Source organism: Geospiza fortis, unplaced genomic scaffold (assembly GCF_000277835.1).
Source record: "Geospiza fortis unplaced genomic scaffold, GeoFor_1.0 scaffold408, whole genome shotgun sequence".
Taxonomy (NCBI): Eukaryota; Metazoa; Chordata; class Aves; order Passeriformes; family Thraupidae; genus Geospiza; species Geospiza fortis.
This window is the reverse complement of record NW_005054330.1, coordinates 4,259,042-4,272,484: the sequence shown is the minus strand read 5'-3', so window position 1 is coordinate 4,272,484 and position 13,443 is coordinate 4,259,042.

The following is a 13,443-nucleotide window of genomic DNA, read 5'->3' as shown; positions in this document are numbered from 1 at the left end:
ATTTTTTATTTGCTACACTAATTGTTCTTGTCTGCTGAGCTTCATTTGTATGGAAATTGAGATTTGATTAAATGTACACCCAGCATTTAATGTTATTTCAATTATAAGCTATTACTCTGAAATTCATGTACTGGAAGAGATAAGCTTGAAGTACATGGGTTGGTTTTATACATAAGCTTTTCATGAACAATGGCAGGTTTTTGTGTACATCAAACTTACTTTGCTTATTTTAATCACATTTCTCAAGGTTGGACATGCTAGATTCCCTGGCATCATTTTTATTTACAGACCAAAGGAAAACAAAGGACAAAAATACTTCCTTCTTTCTCAGTGTAAGTCACTCATTGTCCCAGACCAGATGAACCAACCTGTAAGGGAATATTCTGTTCAGATTTCAAGAGGCAATTACAGTCATCAAAACCTGATTAAGCATTAACAAAAACTCTAACTACAAGTGCTTAGACCAGTAACTCTTCTTATTCAGATTTTAACTTGTCCAACAGGTCTTTCTTATGTTTTGTAATACTCAACCTACATACTTAAGACCTGCACCTACATGTTGCATTATCCTTTCATATTTTAACACATTTAGGAACAAGTTTACTAAAATTCAAAATTATTTTTTTCTTAAATCACTGTTTCTATATAACCTGAGCCATGCTACACTGCATGAGGATGATCAGATCCAAGTCCCTGCCAGCAAAAAGCCCAACTCCCTAAGTCCTTCACTCTTGGAGATTCTGCTGAACACCAGTGCTCACCAAATGCCTACAAACAAGCACCAGAAACAAAACAGCAGAAGGAACACCACACCCACCACCATCAAACAAACACACACCACTCTATATCTAATATTTATGCTCAAGAGGAAGCACAACACAATCAGTATTGCTCTACACTGGTATTTACTGCAGTAACATAAACTTTAAAATACTCTTAAATACTTCCAAAACAACAACATAATGATGGTTATCATAATGTAGTCCTCAGCAGGTATGTGAAAAAACTGTCCTTAAGGTAATCATCTGTACTTAAAAAGCAGTTTCCCTAACTTGGATGTGTCCCAAGTCCACAGGTGAAGGTCACTGGAGCAGGTACAGTGTACATCTCACAAAATTCCTGCCAATCTGCCAGCCTGAAGGAGCAGGGCTGTGCTGCCCCACCTCTGCTCAGTGGCCAATGCCAGTTCTGAACAGCTCTTGGGGACAGAGCAGCTCACTACAAACTGCACCTGAGGATGCTCTGCTCTGACTCAGTCCTAAACAGGCTTTCTTGTTTTTAACCTGCCTTTGAGGTACCCTCAAACCCCTACAAGGGCTCTGCTCTCAGGGAAGAGAAGCCATACATAAATGGTATTTCCCTCAGCTCCAGGCTCAGAGAAGTCCCCACTAACCACTCATTTCCCAGCAGGTCCTTGTGTCACTCGGTGAATCTCACATCCATTACGTATTTTTGAGTTTATCATTATACCACCCACTGCTGCATTCAGTGTAGCAGAATAAATAAATACAGTACTTTATAACAAAATAACTGTAGGAGGAAAACAGACTACAACACTGATCTTTTCCAGAGAACAAAACTATTTATGAAGCTCATGTGTCACCATCAGTTACCCATTTCATAGATAGTTTATTCATTTCTGGTTCTCCTTACTGTTCTTCAAATTAAAAGCCTACAGAATAATTAAAATTAAAAACCTTCAGAAGAAATAAAAGCTAGAGAAAAACAGCATTCCATTTTCATGTCCAATTCCACAGAAAATAAAATGCTTGGTGATTCACCCATGATACTGAAAACATGCTTAGGAAGTACCCTTAGAGCATGTAGCTTTGGTTCATCATGGTCTGAGTATGTGCAGGAGAGTATGAAAGCACAACAGCACCTAACAGCACAAAGCCTGGAGGGGAAAAAAAGGCCATGTGATATGCTTATAGCCAAAACACAGCCCACACTTATTCTCAAATCTAATTCCAGCTCCAAAAATTGGAGATTCTGAAGCTATAATCCCATCTAATAGGAAAGCATCAGTTTCAAAAATAAATAAATAATACATGTTAGAGGCATTGGCATTTTCTTCATAACCTCAGCATGCTGTTCCATGGAGTAATTAAAATTGTGACAGCATTCCAGCTGAAAACTGCAAATCCTTAATGAGTAACACTCATCAACACTCAGTATTACTCAGTGTTCTGTCATAGTAAGTTATGCTAGATCACCTCAACATCCATCAAAAGATTTTACAGCACAGTAAGGAATGGTAGCAGTCTCCTTCCCCTCATGTTTGTTCTCCAGGTACCCACTCCCCAGAGCTGGAAGGCAGGGACAGGGAGCAGAATGAGGCCCCCACACCCCAAGGAGAGATGTTCAGTGACCTGCTATGGCCACTCAGACACACACAGGTCTATGGGGCTGGACAGGATCCACCCAATGATCCTGAGGGAGCTGGTGAAGCACTCACCGAGCCACCTTCTATCATTTACAGCAGTCCTGGCCAGCTCAGCTGGTCCCAGCTGACTGGAAATCAGCAAGAATGACAGCCAGCTGCTCTAAAAAGGGTCATAAGGTGGATGTGGAGAATTTCAGGCTGGTCAGTCTGACCTCAGTGCCAGGGAAGGTTGTGGAGCAGATCATCCTCCATGAATGGCACGCACAGGACAAGCAGGTGATCGGCCCAGCCAGCGTGGGTTTGTGGAAGGCAAGTCCTGCCTGACTAACCTGATCCCCTCCTAGGACAAGGTGACCCACTTAGTGGTCCAGGGAAAGGCTGTGGATCTCATTTACCTGGTAGATTTTAGTAAATCTTTAACAGCACTTGCTGCAGCATTCTCCTGGATGAACTGACTGTTCATGGTTCAGAGGGTAAACTCTTGACTCAGTAAAAAACCTTCAGTGGGGCCCAGGGGAGACCTCACCACCCTCTAGAACCATCTGGAAGCAGGTGACAGCAAGGTGGGGGTCAGCCTCTTCTCCCAAGTAACAAGCAACAGGACAAGAGCAATTGGCCTTAAATTGCATCAGAGGAGGTTTAGATTGGACAAGAAGGGCATTGGAACAGGCTGCCCAGAGAAATGGAGTCAGGATCCCTAGAGGTATGTAAAAGAGGTGTTGATGTGACTTTGGGACATGTTTTGCTAGTGGACTTGGCAGTGCTGGGTTAATGGTTGGACTAGATAGTCTCAAAGGTCTTTTCCAACTGGAATGATCCTATGATTCTATATTTATTATACCTACACTCTGCACGAGCTTGGAACTGACCCAGTTTTTCCTTGCTCACAAGTGTCATTCACTGCAATTCATTGTCTGCTCTTTGTCTGGAGGGCAAACTCAAGGCCAGGAAGGAAGGAAAAGAGAAAAAGAAATCAAAATAACTACCAAAAAAAAAAAAAAAAAAAAAAAAAAAAAAGAAGCACAGGCAGGGAACAGACACAGCATTCAGCCAAAGCAACAACATTAGAGCTTCTTGAATGGGAATCCTGGCTATAATTTTTTTAAGACAGAAAATACAGACTTTGAGCTCCATGAAAGTGGGCACTTATTCCTAAGACTGAAACAGAAAAAATGTATTTCCCAATTCTCCAGCACTGCTAATACCAAGGAGAAAACAAAACTTGCTACTTGGACTAAGCTGAAAGAATACTGTGAATTAGGCAATGAAGCATTCCAGACTGAAAACCAGTTTATTTTCATAGTGAGAATACCAGGCTAAGCAACAGTCTTGCACTTCTCCCCCCCAAGAAACTGTTATATTATGATAATAAGAGGCAGAAGGGAAAAGCAAAATACAGCACAGGCACAAAGAGCAGTCAGTACAAACAAAACCAAAGCCATTGGCACTTGAGAAGCCTCTAATATGGCTCAAAATTCAAGCCCACTGTCTCACTAATTACCTTGTCCAGGACCTCCAGTGTTTTGTACAGCCTTAGCAGGATTTCAGTGTTTTAGTACAACAGTGACAAGCAACTTACACCTGTGCAGCACCAAATTTTTAACCCTTTCCCTAAAGAAAGCTGATCAGTGAAAGTGCCAATCACACCTCAAAAATTCACTTAACAATTTCAAGCAAGCTTGAGAGAAGTAAAACCCGGGAAACTAGCATATGTCTTTCAAAAGCTTGCACAAGAGAAGCAAATTCTGACCTTCTTGAGCTTCAGAGGGCAGGAAACCCCCAGCTGGCTTGCACTGCTCAGCAGGTGCCAGCCTGCCAGCACACCTGGTGTCACACTGTCACCACCGGGGCGGTTTCCCAGCTGGCAGCGGAGGGAAGTGGTGAGCTGGGGTAACTGAACCTTTGCAAGAGACCCTGCCCAGCTTTTTCATGCCAGAGAACATATTGTGGACAGGCAGAGGGACACTGGCCTTATTAAATCAGTGCCAAGCAAGGGTACTGCAGCAGAGGAGGGACAGAGGGACAGGGACAGAGAGAAGTCCACTGGAGTCCAGGTTTCATTAAGCGCCACTGCTTATGAAACATGCTCACAGGAAATAGTGCTAAGTAAACAGCATTATTCCTCACACAGAATTTAAATACAGCCACACACATAACACACTAATTCTCCCAAGAAATGAAGCAACAAAGAAAAAGTCCATTAAGAACAACATCGGCACTGATACACTCAGCAAGACATCAATTGTGTCCAGAAAAGGGCACCAAAAACAACAATGATTTCTCCCTAGAATCCATACACCAGGTCAGGGCAGATGGATTATCCCACACACACCACAAATCCTTCAACTACCTGGGTTCCACAGCTCAAAGTACTTCTGTATCTAAAGCTATTACCTGGTAGCTGCCCACCCAGAACTATTCCCAGAAAAATCCAGGCATGCAAGATGGTTCCTCTCCTCTTCCTGTATTCTCAAGATTAATACAACTCACCAAGTCAGTTTGGATAAGTATATGTCCATATACAAAACAGTTTCACTAAGAATCAGCAGAGGAAGAGGCCCTTTGACCAAATAACCTATAGACGTACAAACAAAAAACAAAAACATCCCCAAACAAATAAACAAAATCAACACGAACCCCAAGCCCACCAAAAAAAAAAAAAAAAAAAAAAAAACCTACCCAACAACTAAAATCTAGCAAATAATCTACAGAAACTCATTTTCCTCCGAGGAAAAATTCAAAGCCAAAATTTTACATGAACTGAATTAGTATTTCCTTTAGATCACGTTTCAACAAGAAGAGTACCCAGATGAAACACGATAACAGCAATTCAAGAACTGTCAGAGCAATCAAGGCTAATTTGTAGCCACCATTTAAACTGAAAGTAGGAATTGCCAGATTTCAGCAGTATTACTTAGCAAGCCCATTTACTTCAGCAAGACAACACATGTTCCTTCTTTGCAGGAAAACAAAAAAAGTTCCTATCTCATCTTTTTCTTTTTTAGTACACGATTCAGCAGTATTTAAGCATATTCCTTAAACTTTCAGCACATGAGCAATCCTAACAAGTCAAATGAAAATATACAACTTAAAGCTAAGTATGTACTTCAAAAACTTTGCTGAACTAAAACATGAGGAATTGCAGTAGTCTTTAAAGCAAATAGGTGATAAAGTACTACCTATGAAATCAGGTATTTTTTAACTACACCACTCTCCAAAAAACTAACATATTTTTTAATTTTAAAACCAAATTAACAAGGAAGAAGTTCTCTACAGAGCCCTAAGAAAGCTAAAGGTCTTAAACAAGAATCTAGCAATTCAGGGAGACAGGAAAGCTGTGCCTGAGCACTATTCAAATGCAGGTCACACTAAAAAAAGCTTTTGCTCCTGTTTCACTTTTGTTCACATCTTGTACAAGACTCGATGAGCAAGCACCTAGAACACTTGAGAGCAAAAATTCAATACACAGAAATATTATGACCTCAAATACAGAAACCCAGTTTTATCCTTGCACAGGAGCTGGTGCAGTGGCTGTCTGTACTGGAGCCAATGGCTCATGCTTTGAATAGCATTCCCCTGCTCCACTGAAGCCCAACAGGGCAGGAATGTGGCCAATGTCAGCCACAGCTCTGTCTGTCCACACTGCATGACATCCTGTGCTTCCCTCTTCTCCAGCAAAACAAACACCTGAGGAGAAATTCCACATATCAAGCTCCTAAGTTTAATAGTTCCACCAGAAGTCAGCAAATACAGATCCAACCTAGCTGTAAAAAGGCACAGAACCCTCAGAGTAATTTTCTCATCCCCCACACCTTCTAACAACTCAAGTACTGCCAGCTCTCTTCAACATCTATTATGCCCGTGTGTCAGGTACTATGCTACAAAACTTGATCTTTGCCATTTTTTAGCTGCCACCTCAATAGAAAAAGTACATTCAATTCCATTAGTGCTCAGAAAGACAAAGATGGGCACTACAAAGATGGGCACTTTCTCCAACCTGCTTACTGCCAGAACTGAGGTGGCATGATGCCTCTTCTTAAGTCTCTGATCTCCCTCCTGCAAGATCCCCAACATTTCATACAGATTTTCCCAGAACTCATTAATAGACTACTCTTATGTTACAGATTTTAACCAGTGAAGAGTAATTTAAGTGTATCAAATTCCCACAAATCCAACAGAGACAAAACACAAATGCAGTTTTAACCATCCCTAGATTAAAACAAGCTTCAAGTTTTAGAGGCTTAAAAAAGCAAAATGCTACTCATGCACAAACTCAAACCCAGCAGGTGCTAGAAGCAGCATTATTTGTTTTCTTCTAAAGTATATAAAAGATGGTAAATTACTTTTAAGTCAGAATAAATCTTTTTATTTATGTTGCTAAAGAAATACTAACACAAACCAAACACAGAAGTGCTAAGGGACAACACCAATCCAGTTTTGCAGCCAGCCCAGAACACTCAGCATCATTCTACTGCAAATTGCACTTAATCCCATTTTTCTATTAGCTTTGACTCTCAATTCCACTGGGCACCCCAAGTAACTGGTCCTGTAGTGGGAAAGGCATGAGGGAGCACAACAGAAGCAGTGTATGAAAGAAAAGACAACACAGGAAAAAAGAGTTACACAAATGAAAATATGACAAAGAAAAATCAGTTAAAGGACAAAAGAGCAGGGAGTATCCCAAGAGCAGACACCAGAAGCTACTTCTACATTTCCCCCCTGATTCTTAAGCACAATAATCAATAAACAGAACAGAAGCTAAATATAATGTCAGACCAACCAATTTTAATTAAGTAGGAAGTTGAATGTTATTTAGGTTAGTTATAGACAATGAAGTAACTATCAATTGCCATTAAACTTAAAACCATATTATTAAATTCTCTGAATGGCAGGAAAATACTACAAATAACTTTCTTAGGAGATCAATTTAACAAATACCATGTAAACCCTGTTCATGAAACCCAGAATTAGCAGGCTGACCCTTTAAAACAAAGAAAAAGTTAAAGTTTCACAGAAACCACAAGATGCCAGAGGATTTCACAGTTTGGGGAATATGGATTAAAGGTTAATCCCAAACTCATGTTTTTAAGCAACTAAATTGCTTGAGTCCTGCTGCAGCAAATCAACAGCTTCACCACCCAATCCATGCTTCCTCCCGGACTCGGGATCCTCCACAAAACCACCTCGGAACCGCAGCGCAGACACGTGAGCCTGCCATGCAAGGATCCAGCATGAAACAGAAACCCTTGAGGGAGTGGAGAGCCAGGAAGGACTGGGCACTGGCAGGCACCCACCACACTCAGTGCTGCAGAAAAACTGGCACCTGAACTGTCCTGGAAAACTGTGAATCTGTTCCTTAAAGCTGCAGCTTATGAGGGACCCGTGCATTAGGCTGCATTTATACAAATAATAAGCTATAACTGCAGGACAAACAAACTGGTCACTAGAGTTAGCAAAAGAACCTGGTGTTTGGAGTTTGTCACAGGAAATCATTAACAATGTGCTTGACAAACGCCTTCAGGAGTTGCCTGGGTTTGCCAGATTTTCTTTTGGGACAGGACAGATGACACCATCTCTTATACTCCTTCTAGCCATAACTTTCTATCAGCCTACACAGAATAAAAGATTAGCAAGGCTCTTCCCATCACAGGTTAACCCTTCAGATCACACAGGCAAAGATCTGCAGAGTCTCTCATTAGCTGTGCTCTGCTCCCTTTTTATCTAAGCTCTTCCTTGTCCAGGCTATCACTGCAAGAACCCAATGCACTTGTCCACTTCAAAATACAGAACAACCCTGAGCACACACATTAAGGCTTGAAGGGCAGGAGCTGTGATTCCACTCAATTCCTTTCAGGTTCTGCTCCAGACAGAACCTTCAGGTATCAGAAGCTCCACTCAAGGTACACAGGTCTGCACTGCACAATGGGAAGTTCCGCTAACTACAAAAGAAGTTACTCATATGCACCTCACAGCATCAAACAAGACCTTATAAAAGTTGCAAGAAATCACCACGTAAAAACCCAGAGACCCAGGCATTACTCAAAGATGGACCACAGAGGTATCTACTACTCTTACATTACAATTCAACATCAACACCAGCCCTAACAAAGGTAATGCCAGGGGACAGAATGATTCATTGAAGTCTTGACTGGTTTTCTGACATTCACCAAGGGATTTTACATCTTTCATGCTTGGTATCTAAAATTCCTCTCTTCAGTCTAGCTGTGCCCTTCCCCTCACACACCAAGGAAGAAGCACAGCTGCTTCCTCCTGCTGCAGAGAGAGGCTGCGACAGCGCTTTATCCTCCATCACTTCTGCTGTTCTGGGCCAACCTTCCCCTGGCCCCACACCTACTGTAGGGACACAGAAGTCATGTGTCTGCAAACCCCCAGGGTGCCCCTCTTCTTTTTATTACTTCTCAGAGACAAAGCAGTGCAAACAGCCCTGCCTACTGACTCCCTTTTTCTCCTTCACTTTGTAGCCACAGCTAGCACAAATCCACTTGCACCTCAAAAATTTTGCTTTATAATTAACATCAGGAATTACCAGTCTTAAAGTATCAGACCTGCTAATAAGATCTGATACCTTCTGCTTCGTCTCTCTGCTACACTGAGATCGGCCACAAAAAAGATTTTTTGCATCCGTCAGCCTCGCTCTGCAGCTGTAAAAACAACAAACAGCAGAGCAAGGAACATCAGAACAAAACTCAATAATAGGTAACAGCGGAAGAAAAATAAAACTTAAAACCAGTAGATTAAGAAGCAAAGGGATGAGGGGGAAATACACCAGACTGGAAGACAGGCCAAGCCCTACTTTCAGCAAAATTAGCTGAGGAGGTGTGATAAAAACCCTTCTACCCCTCACTCCTAGAACCTTCCTCTTGGGAATTCACCTAAATACACAGACAGGAACTGCAGCTAGCAACGACATGAACCTGAATAAATATCACTCACCACAGCTCTCACTGACATGGAGACAGTGAACAAAGAGCAAAATAATGGTTCATGTTTGCCTACCAACAAAGTCTGTCCAGAGCAGAGGAACACTGGCCAGAGCAAATTTTATGACTCATATATATGGGTCTGCATTTGAATTAATCAATACACTTCAACTGAACAAAACCAGACCCATCCAGTTACAGCACAACAGTGGATCACCTTGAAACTGCTGATCGTGGGTTTGCTTAGACCTCTACTCTGATATTTCTGCCTTGCATGTAAGACCAACACCCCTTGACTGAAAGACAAGGAAGAGTTAGCAATTTGAGCACATTTGTCAGTTGTATTGTGTCAAAACACCAACAACTCACCTGTAAGAGCACAAGCTCAGCTGCCAGCAAGCTCCAAAGTGCATGGGAAGTTCCAGCTGGGAGCTGGAGGTGAGGTTTTAACCAGACCACTTGCACTGGCAAGTCTTTCTAAGCATGGCAGATTAAGTATGTTGTGCAATATTTTTTTGAAACAGAACTTGGGTAATAAAATTACTTCCTCTAGCTGGCTTTGAAGTGGAGAAAAAACGCTGCAAGAACAAGAACTCAATTGGCTTTTAGCTGCCTGGCAAATGCTCTAATAAGAAAGCCCGATGACCTACATTCACAAGGCTCTGTACTAAACCACTATTACAAAATCCAATATAAAGCCTGACCATGTTTAAGTGTTTTCCATTAGCAAGCAGCAGTATCTTGTTAGAGAAATATGAAAACGTGTTATTGTCTTTAGTAATGATGATCTTAATTAATCCTCTAAACAGTATTCTGAAACATGTCAGCGTGGTCATTCCAGACAAGCTCCCAACACTACAGAAAGACACCAGAACCTCCACTTCTCAGTGGGATGTTAACAGAAAAAGAAACTTCTTAAATATTCTCAAGCTGTGAAAGACTGAATTTATAACAACTTACATCTCTGATGCTCTTCCAACAACCAACAGAAATGCACTGGTTCAGAAACTCGGGCAAAATCTAAACTAGCACCGGAACAGATTATTGCAACTCAGTTAACACAGCACTGAAATATTTCCTCACACAAAGACATCAGCTATCTCAGCCAGCTAGTCAGATAACCTGAAGCAGATGGGTTTGAGTTGTCCTGGAAAAGATTTTATTAAATAAACCCTACTGTGGTAAATATCCCCAAAAAGCAACAGATAGAGTAAAATCAGCAAGTGTTTAAAGGAAATAATAAGTTAGTCTTTCACTCTACACCCATACAGTCGGAAGAGTTTGATACATTCAGCTTCAATTCACATAGCAGATTCCAAAAACAGTGAATAACACAACTCAAGGAGAAATGCCCCACCTTGAAAAAAAAAGAACGCTTTCAAAAATGCACTATAAGGCAGGCAACTAGTCAAAACAAGAAGGATATGGTCAAAACAGAACAGGAAAAATGGAAACACAAAACAAAAACAAAAAATTCAAGTGGCAATTCTCAAAGGCTCAAAATTACCATTACAAGTCCACAGGACCAGAAAAATCCAACTGCCCACTGGTATGCTGAAAGGACCTTGTGCTGTTAGTGATGGCAGTAGCACAAAACAGATGCATGTAACCAAGAGAGAAAAAAACTGAGAAAAAAAGTAAATTTTAATTAATTTCTTCCTAATTTACTAAAGCCCACCTCACCCTAAATGCAGAAAAAAATAGATCCATGTAAAATCACTGCCTTTCAGATTGCATGAAAAGATACTACAGTGGAGGAGGCTTAAAAGAAGGTTTTATTTATCTGAAGAGCACAGCAAGAACATGGATACAAAGCTAGTGTCAAATTAACATGGAAATACAAAGAGATGCCTGATCTGCCGGGACTGAATTGTGAAGGGACTACACATTCATCTCTGAGTACATAAAACCTCCCAGGGCTCTGCAGCGCTCATCTGATAGTTCCAAGTACAGATTTAAGCTAAGCAAGCTGCAGGCGTCCTTCCTAAACCAAAAAGACAGTTGCTACAACACACAGGTTTAAAGAAGTAAAAAGGAAAGCAAACACCACCTGGGAAACAAATTCTAAGTCCAAGTACTCTTCACTTTCTGCTGTCTGTCCCCAGAGTAGACATGAGAGACTTCTTCACCACTGATTAAAGTGGTGAATTTGGTTCTGTGTGTCCTCTGTACTTGCGTGAGCCATGTTTTCCCTACTTGCACCTCACGTTTCAGGATCAAACCATGTGCTCCTAATCTATCAAATGGGTGATTTGTTTGAGACAGCAGATTCAAGATATAAATTATGCAAACCAAACAAGCCAGGTGACATCGGCAAAGAGCTGTGAGGCCACCCAGAAGTGATGGACTCTGCTCGGAGGAGGAGGGAGAGGCACCACCATGGACAGCTCAGCCACCACGTAAACAGGACGGATGAGTCTATTCCACATGGAACTCAAACTCCTCACACAGCAAGGAATTCCAGCTGCAATACCACATCCAGATGCATCACCTTGGGCTCAGGAATACATATGGTTTGAGCAAAATTCATGGAATGCTTATGGAGCTGCCACAGGGGAATTCTAACACTGCAAGTTTCAAAGCCAGTGGTGTAGAACCTGAGTAGATTAGAAAAGGTTTGCTCACAAGGACACTTCTGCCAGTGAGGCTACAGCACCACAAATCTCTAAAGCAGGTACATTACAGGTACAGCACCAGTGGAAAAATATCATTCATCTTAACAAAGTAAATCTAAGTGAAAAACTTGTGTTCATCCATCATGCATCAGCTATCGACAGAGATACTATATCAAACTGGAGTGACAAATGTGACACAATATGAAAAAGGCTATTTTTGAATTTCTAGGAGGCTCAACACCAGCAGAGTTCAGGGTCAAGTCTACCCACCTATAAAAGCACAAAGACAGCTCTGAATAAGCTGAACCTTTTCACCCAGCAAGGCAGCAGCCTGTAGCACTTAGTGCCAGCAAAAAGGAGCTGCTTGACATCAGTTTTACACAGTACCTTCTCAGCCATAAAAGCCTCTAGCTGTAATAATACTAGGCTACCAACACAACGGGGGCTTTTTGGCTACTTAAGTGCATATCATAAGCCCTGTACATACTGCACTGCCAAAAAAACAAGCTAAAACAAAACAAGGCAGACACAGAGACGTTTCAACACCCAAGTTAGTTATTTCAATAACTCTGCCTACACTGACCCAATTGTGTTTCAGCTCTGCTGGGAACTCGCTTAGACGCAGTTCATTAATACTGTTACGTTTTATTAGTCTGGGTCATAAAAGTTATTTCGAAGAGAAAGAACAAGGGGGTTTCAAAGTACGCCATGGTTCTTACTCTCCTATTTACGAGGAGCACGAATCACCCAGGAACAGTCTCTTGGTGCGATGGGAGGGCGATTCCCAAACCTGCAAAGCCACCCCAGCCAGCCTCACACTTTGGCTACTGATGCCATTTGCCAAGAGCTGCCCATGATTCCCGAGGGCTTTGCCAAGCTCCAAGAGAGTTCAACACCCAAAAAGAAACGCCAGCTGAGCAATATACCTAGAAAAACTGTAGTTTTCTACCCGCAAACACCAACCATTTCTCCTAAATTAATCATCTTAGGATTTTAAGCACCGTGCCTAGCAGCTATCATACAAACTCCATCGCTGAATTATTTCCGTAAAAGAAGCACAAACAGAACCAGACAGACGGACCAGGTGCGGCAGGTTTTTTTTCTCTCTTCCTGGCAGGATTAAATGGCACTTCGAAAGCAAGCATTTTGTCCGGCCGTGCAGGCATCCAAGGCCCACAACATAGGAACAGGTAAGCAACAAGCACCTGAAAACTTCGTCACCACGTTTTCTGCGCTCATTACCCGCAGGATTATGTAGATTTCTAGCCAAGCTTTCACACTTTGACACCAAGGTTTTACCCCGACTCCCAGGGTAAATCCAGGCTCTCTCAGACCCCGGCAGCCGGCACAGGGGACCGATGCTCGGCCGCGTCCCGGTTCTGTTCAAAGGCACAAAGCAGCGGCACAGCCCAAACCTGGCCCCGGCCGCCCCGGCCCCCGACCCGGGCTGACCCCGCGGGCTCTCCCTGCCGTGCGCCCGGGCCCGGCACCCCCGGCCCCG